A 21,341-nucleotide genomic window follows, 5' to 3' on the forward strand; every position below is an offset into this window, starting at 1 on the left:
ATAATAATAATTATAATAATAGCTGGCTCAACAGATGTTTGTGGAATCAATGAAAACTAACCCCCATAATGGAATCAATGAAAACTAACTCCCATAATGCTTTGCTACGATGCTTCTGCTCACAAAACATACAAACTAATTTAATTCAAAGGAGATGGAGAGCAATGTTGTGTATGGGAAATCATGAATCCAGACCCGTTAGTTTTTCTAGTAAGGCTCCTTGATGTTTCTTTCAGGAACAAGTCCTGTGAGATTCTATGACTCAGGAACATGGTGCTTTCCCGGAATGACAAGGCAGCATCAAGATCCTTCTGGGGCTTGCACTCTTTTTTCCTGGAGCCTTGATGTCACTATTTTTTATTCTCCTCATTCTTTCCTGACCCACTCTGTTTTTCTTTTTCTTATTTGGCCTTCCTGTTCTTATATTTCTGTTATTATAAAGATTTCAGATTTTTAAACTTTTATGAAAAAAATCCCACATGGGTACATTAAAAAAAACCATATCATAGCTCTGAGTTTCTCCCATGTTATCCAAAGCCACACAAATTGGTCGTTTTCTTTCAGGTGGATGGGAAGCATATGCTCTGTAGATGGCTACCATTGTTGATCAACTTACTCTGGCCTAGGTATTTTGTACACAATTTCTCTTTTTGTCCTCACCACAAGTCCATGGAACAACTCTGAAGCATTATTATTTCCATTTACGGATGAGAATACAGAGGCTTATAGATGTAAAAGTCCTTTTCACTTGAGGACAATACTTTGGTTTTTAACAGAGATGGAAGGAAATAGAAGCAGACAGACAGAATGCTATGTCCAGACAAAATACTTCAGGACTGGACTCATCGTTATAGTTAACTTTCCATCTGTGATATAAGATGTTTCATTATGAATTTAAATGCATTAATTTTGCAATCCTATAAATATCTCTGAGCCATTCCAGGGGCTTTTGTAGTGGTTTTTATGTAATTCGTTGTTTTAATGTTCACTTCCCTTTCTTCCTGTATCACCACATACTTTCTAAAGTACTGAGGTCTCATCTCAGATGTTATTCCTCAGATCTGCTTTCTAAGATGGCTCTAGACCCCCCCTCCATCATTCTCTATTCCAATGTCCTATTTCACTTTCTTCGTAACTTCGGTATTCAAAATCATATTTTTTAGTCATTTGTATCTCTAACTGAAATGGGAGCTGCTTAGGAGAATGGTCTTTATTTGTCTTATTCATCTTTGCATCCCCAGTCCCTAGAACAGTGCCTGGATGTATTATTGCATATTCTTCAAGATGCAGACTAAGATAAATAGCGTGACTCTGATCCTTAAATAGGCCAAGGCCCCAGGGGCCCCAGTCACAGACAGTGGAAGAGTCATAGCAGCATTCCCTTTTTGCCAGCTGCTGTGTTGTCCTTCCAGCTCAGCCTGCTAAGGTGGGTGTAATTAGCTTTTAGCATCTGTCTCAACAAGTGCCCAAGTCCCAACATGAAGTGATCATTATCTAAGTCCCTACAGGCTTCGCTGGTTTGTAAGACGCCAGAGCAGCCTCAGTAGTTACTCATAACTCCTGGGACATTAAATCAACCTGAACTAATTCTGGGGATTTCTGTTTCAATGTAGGATATTTGTAGATTGCTTTAAAAAGTGATCTAACTCCTGTATCTCTGTAGATGACCACATATACTGGCCCAGATAAAACCCTACCATTGGGCTTCCCTGGTGGCGCAGTTGGTTGAGAGTCCGCCGGCCGATCCAGGGCACACGGGTTCGTGCCCCGGGCCGGGAAGATCCCACATCCCGCGGAGCGGCTGGGCCCGTGAGCCATGGACGCTGAGCCTGCGCATCTGGAGCCTGTGCTCCACAACGGGAGAGGCCACGGCAGTGAGAGGCCCGTGTACCGCAAAACAAACAAACAAACCCTACTATTCACCAGGCACTAGGCTAATTGTTTTAATACCATTTAATTTCATCTTCAAACACATCTAAAAAGAGATACTATTATTATCCTTATTTTTCAGATGAGAAAACTGAAGCTCGGAGAGAATAAGTGACTTGCTTAGGTCTCACAGCTATTAGAGAAGGGATGCAAACCCAGGCTGAATGTTCCCAGCGTTGATACTTACTAATTGGCAAAGATGTGATGCTCCATTCTGATGTGGCCTCTAACCTTTAGGAAAATGGTATTTATGTGCTAGGAACGAGTGCTCAGTCTGAGGATGGGCCTAAGGGACGTTTGCTTAAAAGTTAAGGAAGAAGTCAAGTTTTAAATCATCATATTTAAGTCCTAAAAAATGAAAGTCTTATGCAAATCAATTTTTGAAAAGAGTTCATCTTTCCTGATTTGAATTATATATGTACTTTGGAGACAGATGGACTTGGGTTCAAAGCCTACCAGCCATTTAATAGCTTTGTAACCTTCAGTAGTTTTTTCTTTTATCCTCTTAAGACTTAATGTGGCTTCCAATACCAATCTTGCAAAATTTTTGCAAGGAGAGCAGCTAATTCAGTGCCTGGCACATAGGATAAGGCACAAAAGATGATTTCCTTTTTTAAAAAATTGCTTTTACTGAGGTAAAATTGGTATATAACATTATATTAGTTTCAGGTGTACAATACAGTCATTGAATATTTGTATACACTACAAAGCCATCATCGCAATGAGTCTACTTACCATCGGTCACCGTACAATTGATTCCCTTCATCCATTTCAACCACTGCCCTACCCCTTCCCCTCTGACAACCGCCAATCTGTTCTCTGTATCTATGAGTCTTGTTCTGTTTGTTCATTTGTTTTGTTGATTATATTCCACATATGAGTGAAATCATATGGTATTTATCTTTGAGTTCCTTTTCTTTAAGTATTGTAGTTGGGAATTTCTTGATTGTGAAATTTTGTTTTTCCCTAAAGTTAATGTTCTCCCAGTATTTATGTTAAAATTTTATTCCTATTCTTTTTATTTCTTGTCCCAGGTACTGTTTAAGAAATTAAGTAATTTCCTAAGATTTATGTATCACTTCTCTGGAAAGTCTCTCGGCCCTCATACTAGCTGATAAAGTTCACTTTTTCTCTTCATTAAATCTTCTCAGACCTCTCCCTGACTATAGTCTTGGTTTAATGGCTCACATTTCACACTGCTAACCATGCATGAATCGATGCCACAACTTCTGACACTGTCCTAAAAGAGTCCCTCTCAAACCATACTTCTGAAAAGATGGGGCCTAAGACCTTGAGAGAATGTTCTTATTACTTTAGGAAGTTTGGATTGCTTTTGAATCATTTTTATAGTCTTTGTATAGAAAAATTTGTGGTAAGAAGTGAAAATACAAACATGCAGTGGCTTAGTCGTGGCCTATATCAGTGATGGAAACAAGGGCCCTTAACTTGGTTGGAACATACGAATCTGAGAGTGAATTCAGATAAAAACAGCTGACCCTGTGAGCCCAAGCAAGGCAAGAAGCTACCTCCGATATGAGAGAGGCAATAAAATGTGAATTGTCCGTAATATCTCTCTTGGAGTAAGAGCACATTCTTTATACTTGACAGGTTACATCTAATGAAATTATCCACAATTTTTGTTCTGTTCTTAAGGAAAAACAAACTATATAGCTTGCATATTTGTCGCAGATATTTCAGGACCCAGGTAAAAAATTATAATAAACTTTATCTTCTTTTTCAAACTTCTGTTTTTCCCTTGTTTGGGAAACCTTGGGTTCCAGGACATTTTTGTACTGCCCAAATCAATCCTAAATTATCAGGGGTGCAAAAGGCTGCCATGGGTGCTAGAACCCAAGTACTACAATCCTTCTAACCCCACACCACCTAAAGACTGCCAATCAGCATTCTGCATTTTTATCTCCGGTGCTATTACGAATAGAATTGGCTCTGAGGCAAGCCCTTGCATCTGTGCAGGAACAGAACTACTAAAAAATACTTAGGATCTCCTTTTATTGGTGGTGGGTAAGCACTATCATTCCCACATTACAGATGAGGAAATTGAAGCCCAGAGATGTTGAGTAAGTTACTCAGAGATGCTGAGTAAATAGGTCACACTGTTCGTTAATTGCAAACTAACCGCACCCAAACTCAGAATGACCAACTGCCCCAGTTTTCTTGGGCCTGAGGGGTTTCCTGGGATGCAAGACTTTCAGTGCTGAAACTGAGACAGTCCTAGCAAACCTGGGTAGCTCGCCACTCTAGATGTCTGCTTTGAGAGACTCTATACTCTTCACCTGTTTGCCTTCAATTCTAAAATATTTAGCTCCCCCTAAAATATATTTAGCTTGCCATATACTTCTGTATCCTCACCCACCCACTACCCTACCTTCTTCTACTTGTGGACAGTGGACTGCGCTCACCATTGCATTCACTGCGAGATTCCTACTGCAAATTGCATCCCATATACCCTCCTTTCTGGGCCGCAGGAAATCGACAGGCTGACAACTTATGTCCCTGTGGTTTTCTGGGCCTCTAACCCTACTGGATTTCCAGACAGAAAATTGTTATTCTTCCTCCTTGGTGACAACTGTGTTGAGAACCTCAACAATTGCCCTCATTTCAAAAATACAATGTCTGTGAAGAGAAAGGAAGCTAAAGATCTCTGGGAATTAGAATCCCTCCATCCAGATACTCTGTGTCATGTTTTTTTTTTTGTGGTACGTGGGCCTTTCACCGCTGTGGCCTCTCCCGTTGCGGAGCACAGGCTCCGGACGCGCAGGCTCAGCGGCCATGGCTCACGGGCCCAGCCGCTCCGCTGCATGTGGGATCTTCCCGGACCGGGGCACGAACCCGTGTCCCCTGCATCGGCAGGCGGACTCTCAACCACCGCGTCACCAGGGAAGCCCACCCTGTGCCATGTTTTAAGGATGGTTCCTGTTAACCTCAAATTGTCTGTTAGGGTTGGCTCAGCTGCTCTTGGCAAAGGAGGATCCGGACGGTGAAAGCTCCTGGCACCAACTCTTAGTGATCAAGGTCTTCTTAGTAAGGACTCCTCCCTTAAGCCTCCTCTCTTTAGTAGATCCTGTTATTTGTAACAGCTTTGGGAGATAACATTTGCTTATGGTGGAACATTTGCTTATGGTGGCTTCTTTGGTTGATGGTAACAACCCCCCTAACAGCAGCTTTTCTAAGATGTTGCTGGAGTCTTTTCCTTTTTCAGAAAACTTCGTACTTCCTCTATAGCTGATAAGTGAGTATGATGCTTAGTAGGTGCTAGAGCTCATATTAGATCCTCTAGTGAAAACCATGGTGCTCCATTATGCTCTAAGGTAGGGTTTTTCACTGTGGGTCCCTTACTCATTAGTGGGTAATAAATCAATGTAGTGGATCAAGACCAGTTATTTGGAAAAAGAAATTTAAAAACAATAGACTATAATAGAATAGAAATATAAGAATATGTTCGTTGTATGTAGTAAGGATTGGCATTACTTTAAAAGGTTTTTATTCATTATTTTACATATATATATTTGTGTATGCCTGTGAGTTCTCTCTCACACAAACATATGAAAGTATATATTTGCAATAAAAACTATACTTCTTACTGACTTACATAATAATTATTAAAAAGCTTCTGGAAATATTTTTGTAGAAAGATGTTCTTCAAATAGTAAAACATTGCAAACAATCCAAATGTTCACAAAGAGATTATAAGCTCCATGTATACCATATCTACAATGTTCACTGCTGTATCCCTCCAGAGTTTACCATCAGTGCCCTGTACATAGTATGTGCTCAATAAATATTGTTGACTATTACTGTTGCTGAGAGCTTAAATGCATTCTGAAATATTCACATGATAGAATTTAATGCAATTATTAAAATTATATTTCCAGTAATTTTGTAAATGTATGGGAAATATTCATAATATAATGTTAAGAGACCATATGTTATATAAACATATATACAGTTGTATGTATGCATCTGTGTAAAAGACTGCAAGGAAAAACACCAAAATATTAAGTATGCTATTTCTGGTTTAGTAAGATTACGGGTAGTTAAAAATTCATTATTCTTATTTATTTATTACACTGAATAGGTTCAGAGGTAGTTCAGCTTCAGGCACACCCTAATCAGATAGACCAAATGATGCTGCCAGGAAGCCGTCCCTCTGTCTCTTTCTGTTCTTTTCCTCTGTGTTAACATCATCTCAAGGCAAGCTCTCCCCAAGGGGTGGAGGAGATAAGACTGAATAACAGCTTCAGCTCATTGTCTTCCAGCTTAGAGGCTGGAAGTGGGTGATCTTTCCTGATGACAGAAGCCCCCGGACTGACTTTTATTGGCACAGATTGGAGTCTGCAGGTGTGCTCACCCAGAAAAGGGAGGTATTATGCCACCTGATCCCCAGATGAGATTGGATGCTGACCAGGCAAAAACAAAAACAAACAACCCTCCCTCCAAAAACCAAACCAAAGAAGAATGCTCACTACGTTAGTAACTCCATTAGTTTACTTGAAATAAACATAAAATTTAGAATAATGACACTCGCGAAGGCACTTTTTTCTTCCATTTGTGATTTTATTCAATGACAAATCTTCGGTGTTGATGCTATGCCGTTTATCACCACACTGAACCTCCCTCCTTGACTGCAGACCCAACATCCCCCCACTTGCTTGACGTCTTTAGCTGAATTTCACACCTTCAACTCACTCAGAAATAAATCTCTTTCTTAAACACATGCATAAACAGACACACAGAACTTTTAAGTGTGTGTGTGTGTGTGTGTGTGTGTGTGTGTGTGAAGTAGAGAGAGAGAGAGATGATCTGTGTGAATACTTGGTATTTTTAAGTACCTTGTTGACGTATAGCTACTTAAATGAAGCAACAATTCCACATCAACTGATTCACTGGTAAAAAAAACCCCAAACTAACAAGCCAATGTGTGGGCCCATCAATGTGACCCTTTCCCCCCAAAATAATTAAAGGCATCATTATGTTTTGAGGCTAACAAGCAATGGGAAATAATATGATTTTCTGCTGGGTCTTCATAAGAAAATCTGTTAACCTATTTCTGGACGTCTGTTCAAACTGACGGTGCTGACGATTCCATGGAGAGAAAGGTTACGTGATGTCACCTTGGCCCAAGCACTGGCATGCGAACCTACTGGCAAACCACAGCGTGTCAGGTCCCAGAAATGAGTCAGTTGAGATGGAAATGCCAATTAGAACAGATGTATACTCCTATTTTTATTCATCAACTTACGGAGCTATTCTGATTGTCACAGTGTACGTATTTAGGTTGGTGAGTTTTAAGTTTTAAATATGAAAATGTCTTGTTTCCTGCGACTCTTCAAGAGTGTGGTTCTGATGAGGGAAATACCAAGCTGTAGATCTTAAGAACAAGCGATAAAATGGAAATTTTGTCACAAGAATCCTCTACAAAAAAATCGCAATTTTGAACGGATTTTGTAGTACTCTCGTTTATTTAATTTCTTAAAATGCAAACTAAAAACATAAAAGTATTTTAATGTTTATTCTGCATTTTGTTAAACTCTTATCTAAAATGAAATAGAGGATGAGGAAAGACAATTTATCAAGATATGAGTATTTTCCTTCCTTCGAAACCAGCCTTGCCTGAGGCCAAACTCATCATCTCCTGCCAAGACCAGCTCTTTTCCCTTGATTTCTTCTTTCCATTCCAAGTTTGATGATTTTTCAAATGTCATTTGCCTCTGTCTCAGCATACGGGTCTAATGTTGATCATGCTTTTCTTTATGAGTATGTGATGTGAGAATTAATCATGTTTGTGCTTAAAATGGAAAGACATTCACTTCTTAGCATTTGATTTCTTCCACTCATAATTTTCACTTGTCACCTAGTAATGGTATGACTTCGAGGCCCTTTGAGCTTCTAAAGATGATGGGGGATACAGGCAATGAGGAAAATCGTTGATTACATTCCTGGTTTGAGTTTGGGGAGGAAAAGTTTTTCATCAAGAACAAGTTGAGTCCATAGGAAGAACTTTAGAGAGTGAAAATAGCATAGCTTTAAAAAAATGTTTCTACTGCTTTTGTTTCAAAAGGTGCTTCCAAGAATCAGGTGAAGAACAATTTCTATTCATCTGTATAAATAGATAGTCCTAATAGTATTGTGGTAAGAGGGTAGTTTCCCTTCTGTAATGGTTTTTAGTATCGGTCTATTACATTCTCTAAGCACTTGCTTTGCAACAGTCTTGTGTATCCCTTAGCTCTTCGGGCCATCAAAGGTTCCTGCTCCGGCTATAAAGCATGGTACTTAAACGTGCACCAAGCCCTCACTATAGTTTCTCACCTACATTCTCCATGTGTTGACAAGTGTCAGCCTCTCTCTTATTTATAAGCCTTTTGTCTTAGTATTACTGTTGCCACTGGAAGTCACTATTGTTAGACCAAGAAAAGACATAGTTTGAATTTTTGACAGCTCAGATAAATGTCATATCAAAGCAATGTGATTATACCTAAAGTGTTTCCTGAAAATGTGGGTTACATCAAGGGACACAGTTTTAAGTTCAAGGAAGTTCACTTACTTAGGAAGGGTCCGACAGCCTTGGCCCCAAACAAGATTATGGGACATTAAGGACGTGGTGGAAGAAGAGGTAAGCGCCCTCCCCTCAGTAAGCTGGGTAACTGGAACGATATTATTCCCAGCCTGAAGGATGTCCTCACACCTGTTCATAGCATTTCTCAGGGTCATTTGGTAGCGTCTGGTGGCCCATTTCACTACAGTGCTTTGGTGGCTTGGCATGTTTTTTATTATTGTCGTGGTTTTGCTCAGTCTCTCATTATGTCACAGCTGCACAAATACAAGTTTTCTAAATGGTCTCCTTGCCTTCTAACTGACCCTAATCAAACTATGTTTTGCATGGCTGACCAAGTCATCTTTCAAAAAAGCCCCATCAGTTTATTAATCCAACCACTCAGGATTCACTTAACTTTTATGGAGCACCTATGATGGGAAGGCCCTTGTGACAAGTCTAGTGAGGGAGATAGACTTGTACCCTGAAAATTACAAGACAATGTGCTAGGTATTTTATCTGATTAAAATGTTTTCATATTTCTTTACTGTTATTAAGAACAAGGGTTTAAATTCGTCTCCTAAGATAAAAGATCCTTCACGATATAAATCGACTCTACCCCACAGCCTTGTCTCCAGCCCTTCCCCCGTGTGCACCCCATGCGTCAACTACATAAAATGTGCTGATGTTCCTGGGACCTGCACCAGGAACAACTGGCAAATTCTTCAACGTTTAGCTCACGTGTCATTATCTCCTTTTTGACTCTGAGTTCATAACTCCGAAGCGGACTTAGTCATTCACTCCTTTGGGCTCTTGTGGAAAATTTTATATATCCTTTTTTTCTCATGGGTCATAAAATACTTTATTTCATTATAATGTCCACTAAATTGCGAGAAGCTTGAAGGCAGAGAGGGGAGTGCATATCATGCCTTTTATTTTCCCGATGTTTAGTTCAACGGCTGGTATGCACAGAATGCACAATGCATTTTTCTGAGTGAATGAATAAATAAATGAATGAATTATGAAGCCAGCTTTTGGATTTACCATTGGATTTGTTTTACACTCAGCACTGTTGAAATACTCTGTACCGTTAAGTGATTATCTTCTGGTGGAACACCTGGTAGAAATCTATAACTACGTTGGCCAACAGCTCAAAGTGATTAGTGCAGCCGATTTACTGCAATTAGGAGGAGGACCACATTCCATAGAATTAAAAAGTGCATTGATTACACACCTGTACAACATAAAAGAGACTATGGGGGCTTCCCTGGTGGCACAGTGGTTGAGAGTCCGCCTGCCGATGCAGGGGACACAGGTTCGTGCCCCGGGCCGGGAGGGTCCCGCGTGCCGCAGAGCGGCTGGGCCCGTCAGCCATGGCCGCTGAGCCTGCGCGTCCGGAGCCTGTGCTCCGCAATGGGAGGGGCCACAATAGTGAGAGGCCCGCGTACCGAAAAAAAAAAAAGAGACTATGAGAACTGCAATAATCATGAAAGTATGTCACTCTTTCACTAATTAGTTAAATAGACCACCAGCATAGGTATTTCATAGAAATAAAGCCAGATAAAAGCAAAAGGTGAAAAGCAGGCTACAAGAAGAATTTAGAAGAATCACCAAAGAATTTTTGAAAGAAGATGATATAATTCCACACACATGTCCATTCACACCAGTATAATCATTTTCAGGTCGTGTAGGGCATTTTTAGAGTTACCAGAGGCAGCTGGATTAGAGAACATGAAATTCCATGGAAAGCAACGTGCATACAACTTCATTTTGGAGTAGAATCACATCAGTGTATGTAGGGGTTTAGAGCCTGGACCCTGGAAGCAGACTGCCTGGGTACAAGTCCCAGCTTCACCCCCTTCTAGCTATATAATATTAAGAACGCTACACAAACTCTCTATTTTTCAGTTGCCTTGTCTATAAAATGAAGATAATAAGACATATCTCATAGGATTGTTGAGAAGATAGAAAGAGGTAAGCTCTCAAAAAATACGAGTTTTATTACTATTCATCGATTTCCTCTTTGGGTTTTTATCATATCCTATCTTTACCATTTCTTTTAGCATGTATTCTCACTGGGACTCCGCTCTTCCATAAGTTTTCCATATTGTATGTCTTTCATATATTCCTGTAAAGTTGCTACATCCAAGGCATTGGCATTTTCTTTTATCCAGGAAATGGTAATGATCATTGGTGAATGCAAGAGAAACACGAAATCCATTAGTAAACAAGGTCACAAGATGATTGCATTCTTTTACTCTTATTGTTTGCTGTATATTGGCTCAGAAATCCTTTATGTTGCCTACAAAGGCTGTGAATCAGCTATTATCACTGAGTTTAGGGCTAGATTAAGCACATTTAATTGTAACCGCATTAACAAAAAGCTAAGTGCCCAGAAAAAATATTAAAAGTTTATATGTAGTGATGATTGTATTCCTGGGCCTCATAATTAGGATGGGATACAATAATTATTGTATTGGTTAGGACTATATCCCGCTTTGATTTGACAATCAGAGTCAAACACATAGCAATCTTCCCTGAAATATATGAAAGGCCTGTTCTGCTGAATGACTCACTGCAATATTTCAAATAATTTCTTTTATGATCAAACTTGAAAAGTAAATAACTATTCAGATGATGAAGAGTTGATAAAAATAAAATCCAGGCAAACAAATGCCAACAAAGCCAGGCATTGTACATAGTAGGAAACATAAATTAAGATTTTGGATTTAATACTTACTATTTTGAATGGAAACATTGAACTGTGAACTATATACTGCTAGTATGTTAGAAAGCTTTACTCTATTTTTTGATGAGCTAGTTTATATCCAATTTTAAATGGTTGTTAGTGCAAAATTAGCAAAGAAGTTCTTCTGTAATCAATCTACCACAAGGACAAAGAGAACAGAAGAGAAGAGAACAGTAACTGGAAAGAAAACACAAGTGGCAATTGACTTAAAGACACCTGAGAAAGTTAAATCCTAAGCTCGTAGTGGACAAAGTCAAGAAGTAACTCAACGTACTGGTATAATCTACGGAATCCTCTAAAGCCTCAGGAATTGGCATATCTGGCATTTATACCAGGTATTGTATTTATAGAAGTGTGAGGGTGAAGGTAGAAATAAAAACAGGAAGATATGTTGAAATTCTTTTTTCAGAAGTACTGTAGTTAGGCCCTTAAAACCTATTCCTCAGTCTTCCTAGTTGTTAACTGCCGCCACCTTTCCATCCCATCGTAGAGAAAACAGGAGATCTAGTTTATGACGATGTTAAAACCAAGGGTCTCTGGACTTGACACCCTAGGCACAGTTGAAGACTCAGGTGCTGTGGTAGGCAAAATACTGGCCTTCAGAGAGAACCACATCCTAATTTCCAGAACCAAGAATACATTAATGGCAAAAGGGAATTAAGATTGTAGGTGGAACGGAGGTTGCTAATTAGCTGACCTTCAGTTGGAAGTTGTCTTGGATTATCTGGGTGGGCCCAATGTAATCACAAGAGTCCTTATAAGCACAAGAGGGAGACGGAAAAGGGAGGATCAGAGAGACGGCAGCATGAGAAGGACCTGACTGCTATTCCTGGCTCTGAAGACGGAGAAAGAGACCACAAGCCAAGGAATGTGGGTTCCTCCAGGAGCTGGAAAAGGCGGGGGAACTTTATTCCCCCGCCATGTTGACTTTATTGCAGTAAAACCCTTTCAGATTCTGAACTATGTAACTGTAAGAGGATACACTTGTATTCCTTCAAGCCACTAGGTGGTAATTTGTCGGACTAGCAATAGGAAACTATACAGGAACTTACTGAAAACAGGAGGAGCGAATGAATATTTACATACTAAGTGCTGCAATATCCATTAGTCTTGGTCTAATGGTTTCCAGACTGGCAGCCAGGTGTTTGCCCTTTAGGCGGGACCCTGGAAGAGTCTTCTCTGGGGAAGCTGATCAGTCCAGACAGATTACGGAAAGATGCTGACATCTGGGATTGACCAATAAAATGGATCAGTCAGGTCACTTTATGGGAAAGCCCACAGTTGAGAAGCACCACAGTGGACTCAAGTTTACTAAAGCTTTCGAGTTGTGTCATGCCTAAGGCTCAACAGACATTTCAGGAAAGCACGTACAAAGAAATTCACAGACCAAGACAGAGTCTGAGGGACTCCAGAGGAAGATTCTTGAGGAAATGGTATGAAGCAATGATGAAGCAGAGTAGTAAATAGGCAAAGGTCGGTGACAGGGGGTGGGAAGAAAGACATCCCGGTCGGAAAGAAGCGCGTAGTTAATCCCTGAGGAGAGCTGCATCCTGTTCTGGCGTAGGAGCTGAGAGTCGGCCATTATGACTAAAGCTTAGAGAGCTAGAGAGCAGGGAGGAAAGTGAAGGAAAAAAGCCAAGGAATAGTGTGAAGGGATAAAGTATTTGAGGCCTGAATTAGGGGCTTCTAGCAGTCCACAATCCAATCGGAGAAAGAAAACATTTATATACATACATACCCATACGCATATGTTATATATACATAGTACATATATACACACAAATATACGTAATACTTACAGATGTATATATATAATATATTTTTATACATAAATCTCAACTGCTATCTGGTATTTGATATTATTTTTTTTCTGATGGAAGGATAGGAGAAGATAATGCAGGAATTATTTGTTCCTTTATATCAATATATAATTGAGGCAAAGAGAGGCCAGGCCTTCATGAGACGTAGCGGCAGAACTGAGAAATGAGATATGGTCAGAGTAACATTTCTGGTGACTGTTCCCTGGGTCCCACATCTGTCAGGGTGTTGAAAGACCTGTGATAGGTCTATTGAATATTATATCTTTCCTCCTAATGTCATAGCTTTGTCATACTCATTTATTCCCAGGATGGCTAAGAAGCAAAAATTCAATCTCATGGCATTTCTGCAGCTGGATGGTCTGGGATGTTTAGGTTTCTGGTTTGAATTGACTTTGCTACTTTTTCCCTGAAGGTTTTTGCAACATCGGGAGCCTCCTGTCTGGAGGGAAGGGAAAGCACTCCCTCTTTGGCAACGCATATGACACTGAATTAAAAAACAAAACAAAACAAAACTGGCTTTGGCCCAATGGAAAAAGAATGTTTCAACTCCCAGAAAGGGAATGACATAGGGAAAACAAAACAAAAACTAGACCATGCTCTTAACCGTCCAACTGTGCCGTTAAGTGCATCAGAGTTTTAAGCGGTCTGCAAAGAGGTTCCTGAATAATCTAGTTAATCTAAGGGAGTGGCTCCGCATTAATTGTGACTCTTCAAATGGAGTAACTGTCCATGCCCTTCTCTGGAGAACACACTGGAGAAAAAAAACGTGGCCCTTCTGACTCACCAACTTGTTCTTAAAACAGCAACAAGAGCAGCAGCAAAATACTGGGTTTAGCTGTTGGATTTCTTGATGCAAGAGCTGCTGAAGGAGGCTGGGATCTGCAGCCAGCTTGAAGCTGTCAGCTTCATCCCCCACATCCTGACAGCAAATAGTGGTCACATTTTAGTCTGCCTACTCCTTATTTATGCAGCAGTCTGACTTTTCTTTATGAGCACCCATCTTTTTGGAGATGTAGCGGTAATTTCACTGAACCTATATTGTGGGTGTCTAGTACAATGATTTGTATAGAGTAAGCCCCTCAGTAAACACTGGTTGAAGTGAATTGAATAAGATTGAAAAACTGAAAGGGTGAACTAGAAAAATCTTCTATAGACAATATGCTGTAAGCCTCCTTTAATTGTACGCATTGTTATTACATCAAAGCATTATATGATTGTATATTGATTCAATTGAACAAATATTTACTGAGCCTTCCTGGCCACACTTCACCAAGAGCTTGGAAAGGTAGAAGAGAGAGTAGTACAAATGATATTGAACAGATCCCTGGCTCTCATGGACTTTATAATCCAGCAGGGCAGATGGACTAGAATGATGGTCTGTTTTTTAAAAATTGGGTAATAGAGACAGTTGGAATGTCCTTGAAGCAAAATCTTTTACTTTACTTACCCATAAAGTACCAGGTAAATGAAGGGGAAACAAGAGCCTAGTCTGAGATTGAGAAAAAAAAGAAACAAAAAGACAAAAAACCCCAAACCCAGGGTGCATAGTGTTTTCTGAGGGTAAGTGAAATGCTCCTGGAGGCATGTCACCAAAAGCAAGGGCTTCTTGTTTCAGAGCGAAGACCTGACTCACAGGCTGGTTCTCTTCCTTTCCAACGTCTCCTTGACTCCCTACCCATTCCCTCATCTCTTCATGAGTAACTCCCTGGGGCTTTGGCATAAACTCTACACAAGGGAGTTACCCGGCAACCATGGTGCCCCTCCCCCAATCCTCCACGCCTCACAGACGCCCTCTGCTGGTGTGGCTCGCTCATGAACTGTAGTATTCAGGAATCTGTTTCAAAAGTTTGAGAGTTGTGAAAGGCTTTTGAACAAGAAAACACTTATGTTGGCCTTGGAGGAACTTGTCTTCCTGGGTGCTCAGTATTTCTTGAAACTGTGCCAGCTTTGTGGAGGCATCTGCCAGGCATTAAATGGAGCCCTCAAACCAGACACTGATGGGGTGACCCATGGAGGAGCCTACTTGTTTTACACTTTCTAGGGAGAAAGGAAGCTACCATAATCTGCTCTTATCTCTTAAGCTGCTTCCAGGGACTTCCCTGGTGGTGCAGTGGATAAGACTCCGTGCTCCCAATGTAGGGGGCCCGGGTTCAATCCCTGATCAGGGAACTAGATCCCACATGCATGCTGCAACTAAGAGTTTGCAAGCCACAACTAAGGAGTCCTGGAGCCACAAATAAGAAGCCCGCCTGCCACAACTAACGAGCCCCATGTGCTGCAACTGAGGAGCCCGCCTGACACAACTAAGACACAGTGTAACTAAATAAATAAATAAATATTAAAAAAAACATTTTAAACTGCTTCCAAATGGTTTGGAATCATGCTGCTTTGAGAACAGTAGTGAGCAACGCTAGTTTGTCTGTCCAAAGCCTTCTGGAAACAATCCCACTCTCTCGGGAACTGCTTTTCCTTGCACTCTAGCTATGCGGTTCTAGAGGGAGCTGCCATGTTCTTACCTGACATCACCTATCTCACCACAGCGGATGGTTCAGGTGTGCACCGATTATCCAAAATGGGCAACTCGAAATAATTCCTGGGATTTTCCTGACTGGAATTGAGGAAGGAGAGTGAGTTTCTCTCAGGCTGTGGGAGGCTTGGGGTAGGAAGCTTGCCAACTCTTGGCAGTTATGTTTTCTATTATATGGGATCAGATGGTCTGCAGTGGGATAAGATACATGTGATACACGGAGAAAAGCAAAGATAAGAGCTACACTACAAGAATCCTAGTGGCTTTGAGTCCCCAGTTCCTATTGTTTGGGAGGCTTAACTCTGCATGGACTGGTTCTTTAATCCTTTCTTCGGTTAGAAATACATCAGTATGCTTCCAAATAATCTTTCACTCTTTGTGTATCCTTCTTCACATCGAGTTTTTATCACTTGCAACCTTTAAAAGAACTCTTATTAATAAAAGGATTTGCTCTGGCGCTGGCTCCTGTCTCCACTTCTTCTATATTCTCTCCTTTGCTTTTATAAGCCACCAGCAATTTTCATCCTTTTGTGTATAACTTTTTTAGTTTATTTCCTCTCCACTTCTCTCTGGCCTTATATTCTTTCCTTTCTCTCTCTCTTTTCCCTCCCTTCCTTCCTTCTCTCTCTCTCTCTCTCTCTCTCTCTCTCTCTCTCTCTCTCTGTCTGCCCAGATGCCCACTGTTCTTCCTTCCTGCTGAGTAATTATCATTCATTTTATGTAAACAACCAAAGACATTTTCAACTGCAGCCTGAAGGCCTTTGGAAGTGATTGTTTGCAGCTATTATTTGGGATTCTGTTAAAGGTAAAGATTCAGAAAATAGAAAGAAATGTGTTGCTCCTGTTGCTTATGATTCTTTTTTTTTTTTTTTGCTTTCTCATATTTGTTTTGCTTTTATTAAAAATCATGAAAGTATTTTGTCATTGATCACATGAATTTGTTGCATAAATACCTGTTTCTCATTTGTCCTTGTTGGTAAACTATGTAACATTAAAAGATCTATCTGAAGATGACTTTGTCAAAAAGTATCCCCTAAGAGAGTCCAGAGACTTACAGCTTAATTCTCCTTGGGAAGTACGAATGGATAAATGAATAAGTAAGTGAATGGGTAGGTGAATGAATGTATTTCCCCTAAACGAAAAGCAGATACCATCTTGGCAAAGCCTGATTCAGTATAAGACCCTCAGATAATTTACCAGGCTGTCAATTTCTTTCAGCAGGTATGCCTGTGCTATTTGACCAAAGATAAATACTCAGTAAATTCTCTGAGCTAAACCTGGCAATGGTATATTTGACAGCTTTAGATAGAGAAGGAAAGCTATACTTCTGGATTCATCTCAGCCAGGAAAGGAAAGGAAGATGCTCAATACAAATATTTTAGCAAGTTACAAAAACAGTGAGAGAGAGAAAGTTCAGACTAAAAATAATCTTTCCTCAAATGAAACATCTGGCCACGGAGAGTCACAGATGCGGTATCCTTGGTCTAAAGGGACCTATAACCCATATGACTTTAGACGGAGTTGCCACATGGATGGCAGATTAGGGGAAAAATAAGCCGGTTAAGGAGAAACTGAGGTAAAGAGAAAGATAGTATTCAGGATATGGAGAGATTGGTACATCGTATAGATAGAGTACCCATTGAAATGTACATCAGAGCCACATTTGTGCAAGATACTCAGGTCACATGTCGTATGTCTTCTAACCAAACAAAACCACTTGAAAGAATGTGTACTAAGGAAAGTCTCAGGAGACTGTACAGACATCTGGATATAAGGATGTTGACTGGAGTGTTACTGTTAAGTACAAGGAAACAATGGAAACAACTTAAATATCAACAAGAAGTTGCCGTTTGCATTATGGCATATCCATAAAGTGAATATCATGCAGCAGTTAACAATGATATTTATTGATTTATATTCATGAGCACGGATATATATTCAACATACTCACATATAATTTTAAATGAAAAAGCAGATTTTTTTTTTTTTGCGGTACGCGGGCCTCTCACTGTTGTGGCCTCTCCCGTTGCGGAGCACAGGCTCCGGACGCGCAGGCTCAGCAGCCATGGCTCACGGGCCCAGCCGCTCTGAGGCACGTGGGATCCTCCCACACCGGGGCACGAACCCGTGTCCCCTGCACCGGCAGGAGGACTCTCAACCACTGCGCCACCAGGGAAGCCGGAAAAAGCAGATTTTAAAGTGGTGTGTAGAAAGTGGTCTTGCTTTTGTTTATAAAAATATTAACATGTATATGAATTCATACACAGAAATACAGAATTTTTAGAATTCTGAAAAGTAGTGCCAGAACGTTTACAGTAGTTCTATCTGGGATTAGATGGATTTAAAAATATGTTTGCTTACCTTAGTTTTCTGTTTTTATATAAGGAATGCAAGTTATTACCATAATAATATAAGGTTTTAAAGGGGAGATGGGGACCCTGATAAGTCAATCACTTCCTGCCTTCTCACATTCCATTCTCAGGGACCCTACTCTCCCCACCAACTTCTCCTTACCCTCAGTCCCCGGACGAGGTAGGTGGAAACCCCCACCCCCACCCCCGCATCCTGGAAATTTCCCCGGGGCCCTGGAACTGAGACACTGAAAGGCAGAGCCACGTGGTGAGTGTCTAAGTCGAAAAGCCGTGCAGAGCAGAATCCAGAGTTAGCCCTGGACCGGCCAAAGTCACACACAGGCTGAGCTGTGGCAGAGCGGACAGCCCCACAATAAGGCCTGAGAGGCAGCCTGCACGGAGGGAAGGGGTGGAAGGCAGATGCCAGAGGGGAACAGAGCTGAGAGACCTAGAGACCCACTGGGCAATGGAAGGCATAGCTTTACTATCACCCCCTCTCCCGTTCCTTCGTGGCCCGACGCTATGTCATTTCTGGCTTTTTTTAGAACATCTGTGAAATTGTTTTATTTTTTTTTAATAAGAATCCCTCTTACCCTAGGATTGGAGAGAGCTTATATTAATTGGGATAGCCTTAATAAAGACAGAAACGTGTACTCGGAAACAAGCAGCAGGGCAGGGCGGCAGAATGGACCCTGCATGGGCTGCCATCAACACACCACTGTCACCTTCAGCCTCTGTGCGAGGCTCACCAGCGTGTCCAGCACCGAGCTGGGCTTTTGCTTTTTCATCCTTGGCCCCAGCAACTGGGAAGCTGGGGCGGCAGTTCTCTTTCAAGGACCAGCTGGAATAAAACAAGAAGTAAAATCTTGATCAACGTTTCTCCTGAGGCAGCTGCAATTCCTGAGTCATCTCTACCCCAAAATGTGGTTTTGTGGGTTTCCTTAAAGACTTTTGAAGGTGAGGAATGTTACAGGGCAGCTCTCCTTTTCAACATTCTGAATTCCGTTGTGCAGAACTTGGCCTGCTATGCTTGACAGTCTTGGTGGAAAAAAAGCACTGTATAACTGCATCATCAATGTAATAATATAAATTGAATTAGAATGTTCATTCTGTTCTGCCGAGTTTCTTTCCTGAGCTGATTATGTCTGAAACGGCTTTTGTTAGAAGCTTTCTCATTATGAGGAACTCACAGTCGTGTTCCAGCCCTCCATCAAGTACCACCTGTTTGGCATGTTCTACTCTTATTTTTTTAAGTAACCCATCATGAGGATCTGAAGCACAGAGTTATGGCATTAGAATTACAGCCTGCTGTTTCTCCTGATTACGTTTTTCTGTTAGTAAGTTAAGGTTGCATTTTGAAGAGTAAAGGATGACAGTTTGGATACTTGATTGTTGACGAGGTCAAGTCGTGGCCCAACAAATGATGATCTTAACGTTTTCTCTCACAATCCTCTCCTCGTTGCAGAATTCATCTTTTATCCTTATACAGAAGTATTTACAGTGTCCTGATTCACTCGCCACTCAAGTGAACTGGATAAGTGTCTAAATTATGTATTGCTAGGGATGGGTCTTTTAAAAAAATATAAAGAGACTTTATTTTTTAGGACAGTTTTGGAATTACAGAAAAATTGAGGAGCTAGTTCAAGCAGGGAGTTCTCCTATGCCTCTCCCCAGCACCTCCAAACCAAGTTTCCCCTATTATTAACACTTTCATGAATATTGTACATTTGTTACAATAATGGACCGATATTGATACATTATTAACTAAAGTCCATAGCTTATTTGGATTTACTTCGTTTTTACCAAATGCCTTTTTTCTGTTCCAGGATCGCATCCAGGATACCATAGTATATTTAGTTGTCATGTCTCCATAGGCCACACTTGGCTGTAACGAAACCCAAAACAAATAAGAGCCCCAAAGAACAAATTCTAGGATGAGGGACACAGGTCCTGAGATTTCCCTTCTCCCTGTAACTCTCACACTGGGCGTGTATCTCTCTTCCCTTACATTGGTCTGTCCCTCACCATTGGTAAGATAGGCTGTAATTTTCACACATGAAGATTAAAAAGTGAGGAATAAGAGAATTTTAAAATATATGGAAAAACAGACAACTCAATAATAATAAATTCTCTGAATTATAGCTTTGTTACCTCCTATCCCAATAGAAGTAATCAACAGGCTTCACTCAACTCCCAGAGATCTTCATTCTAATGTAAGGTTGGTACCAAGGTATGGCTTTCCTCCCTCCTGGTGTCCTAGGTGGCTTGGTTTGGTATTGTCTGGTTTTGTCTGTGTTCCTGGCCCTCAGAAGGTCCTTTGATGCTCAGACAAATGCCAAAGTCCTTTCTGCACTAAAACTCAACCCTCTTCTGAGTTTGAAGGTCTTAGATGATTTCTTCCTACTTAGTTTTAGTTTCTAGTTTGAGACACTTGCTGTGGAGGACAGCCCAAGCTTCAGGATACCTGCAAAGTCTAAGGTCCTCTTTCAGAGGCCACGTTCCTTCCTTGTTGAAGAAAGGTGCTAGGCATTTCATCAGGCAAATATGTTCCCGTTGGCACCATGTGACCTTGCTTTGTCTTCTTGGCCGAGGCTGACTAGACCAGACGTGGCCATTGTGCCAAAGACAGTCTATAAGCCATGAGGTTGTGGAGCAAGAATTTTGTTCAACCAGAACAATGGAGACTACATTGAACACATCAGAATTTCTGAAAAGAAACCTAGAGAATGAAGGCAAATTCATAGGGCAGAAGGGCCATGAAAGATGGTGAATAACAGAAATGGTAGGCAAGCAGAAGTCCTGAGTCAACTGAAGTGATGAGTAAGTGGAGACCAGATGCCACAGGTAGTTGTTTGTCGCAGTGGGAGAGGTTCAAGGAGAGACAGGAAAAAGCTGACTCATTATACTAGTAGAATTCTATGAACTTCAGGGGCTGAGGGGGTACAAGGTCATTGGGATCTAGAATTGCCTGAGATCCCAAGCCAATCTCCCAGCTCATGAGCTTTGTTCCTTTTCTGGGAGGCCTAATCGTTCAGGTATCTTCAGGTTGTCGTCACTTCCACGTGCATCCTTACATTATACTGGTCTTGTTCCTCAAGGAAACATAACGGGGGTTAAAAGGTACACACGCCTCGTCTCCACTCAGGTTGGCAGGGGTTGTGTCCGCACTGCAACTGATCCAACCCTCTCCAGCTCAGCTTCTTTGCCCTGCACATCTCAGAGACATTCCAGATTGTTCCATAGAGGTTTGACCTTCATCCCCAACATAGGGAAGTAGCCTTATAAAAGCCCAGTTCATGCAACAACACTAATGTATGTCACAGGCAAAAATGGTTGTACCCCCAAGATTTTCCACCCCCTCGCATTAGGTCCTTTGTTAACTGACTTACCACAATCAAGTCAAGTTATTCGTTAT

The 21,341-nt window shown here is 41.0% G+C and overlaps 1 long non-coding RNA gene across 3 annotated transcripts in view; it reads left to right on the plus strand.

Annotated features, from left to right (window-relative positions):
* Nucleotides 1–21,341, plus strand: part of LOC113633425 (uncharacterized) — an 81,291-nt gene that overhangs the window by 2,267 nt on the left and 57,683 nt on the right. For all 3 annotated transcript variants that reach the window (XR_003438195.1, XR_003438194.1, XR_003438196.1), the window contains exons 2-5: nucleotides 10,388–10,453; nucleotides 18,058–18,107; nucleotides 18,525–18,883; nucleotides 20,069–20,144. This is a non-coding gene — a long non-coding RNA (uncharacterized LOC113633425). The remainder of the gene's footprint in view (nucleotides 1–10,387; nucleotides 10,454–18,057; nucleotides 18,108–18,524; nucleotides 18,884–20,068; nucleotides 20,145–21,341) is intronic.

The sequence above is a fragment of the Aethalodelphis obliquidens genome, unplaced genomic scaffold (assembly GCF_003676395.1).
Source record: "Aethalodelphis obliquidens isolate GAN/ISIS:26980383/991018 unplaced genomic scaffold, ASM367639v1 scaffold39, whole genome shotgun sequence".
In the NCBI taxonomy this organism is placed as follows: domain Eukaryota; kingdom Metazoa; phylum Chordata; class Mammalia; order Artiodactyla; family Delphinidae; genus Aethalodelphis; species Aethalodelphis obliquidens.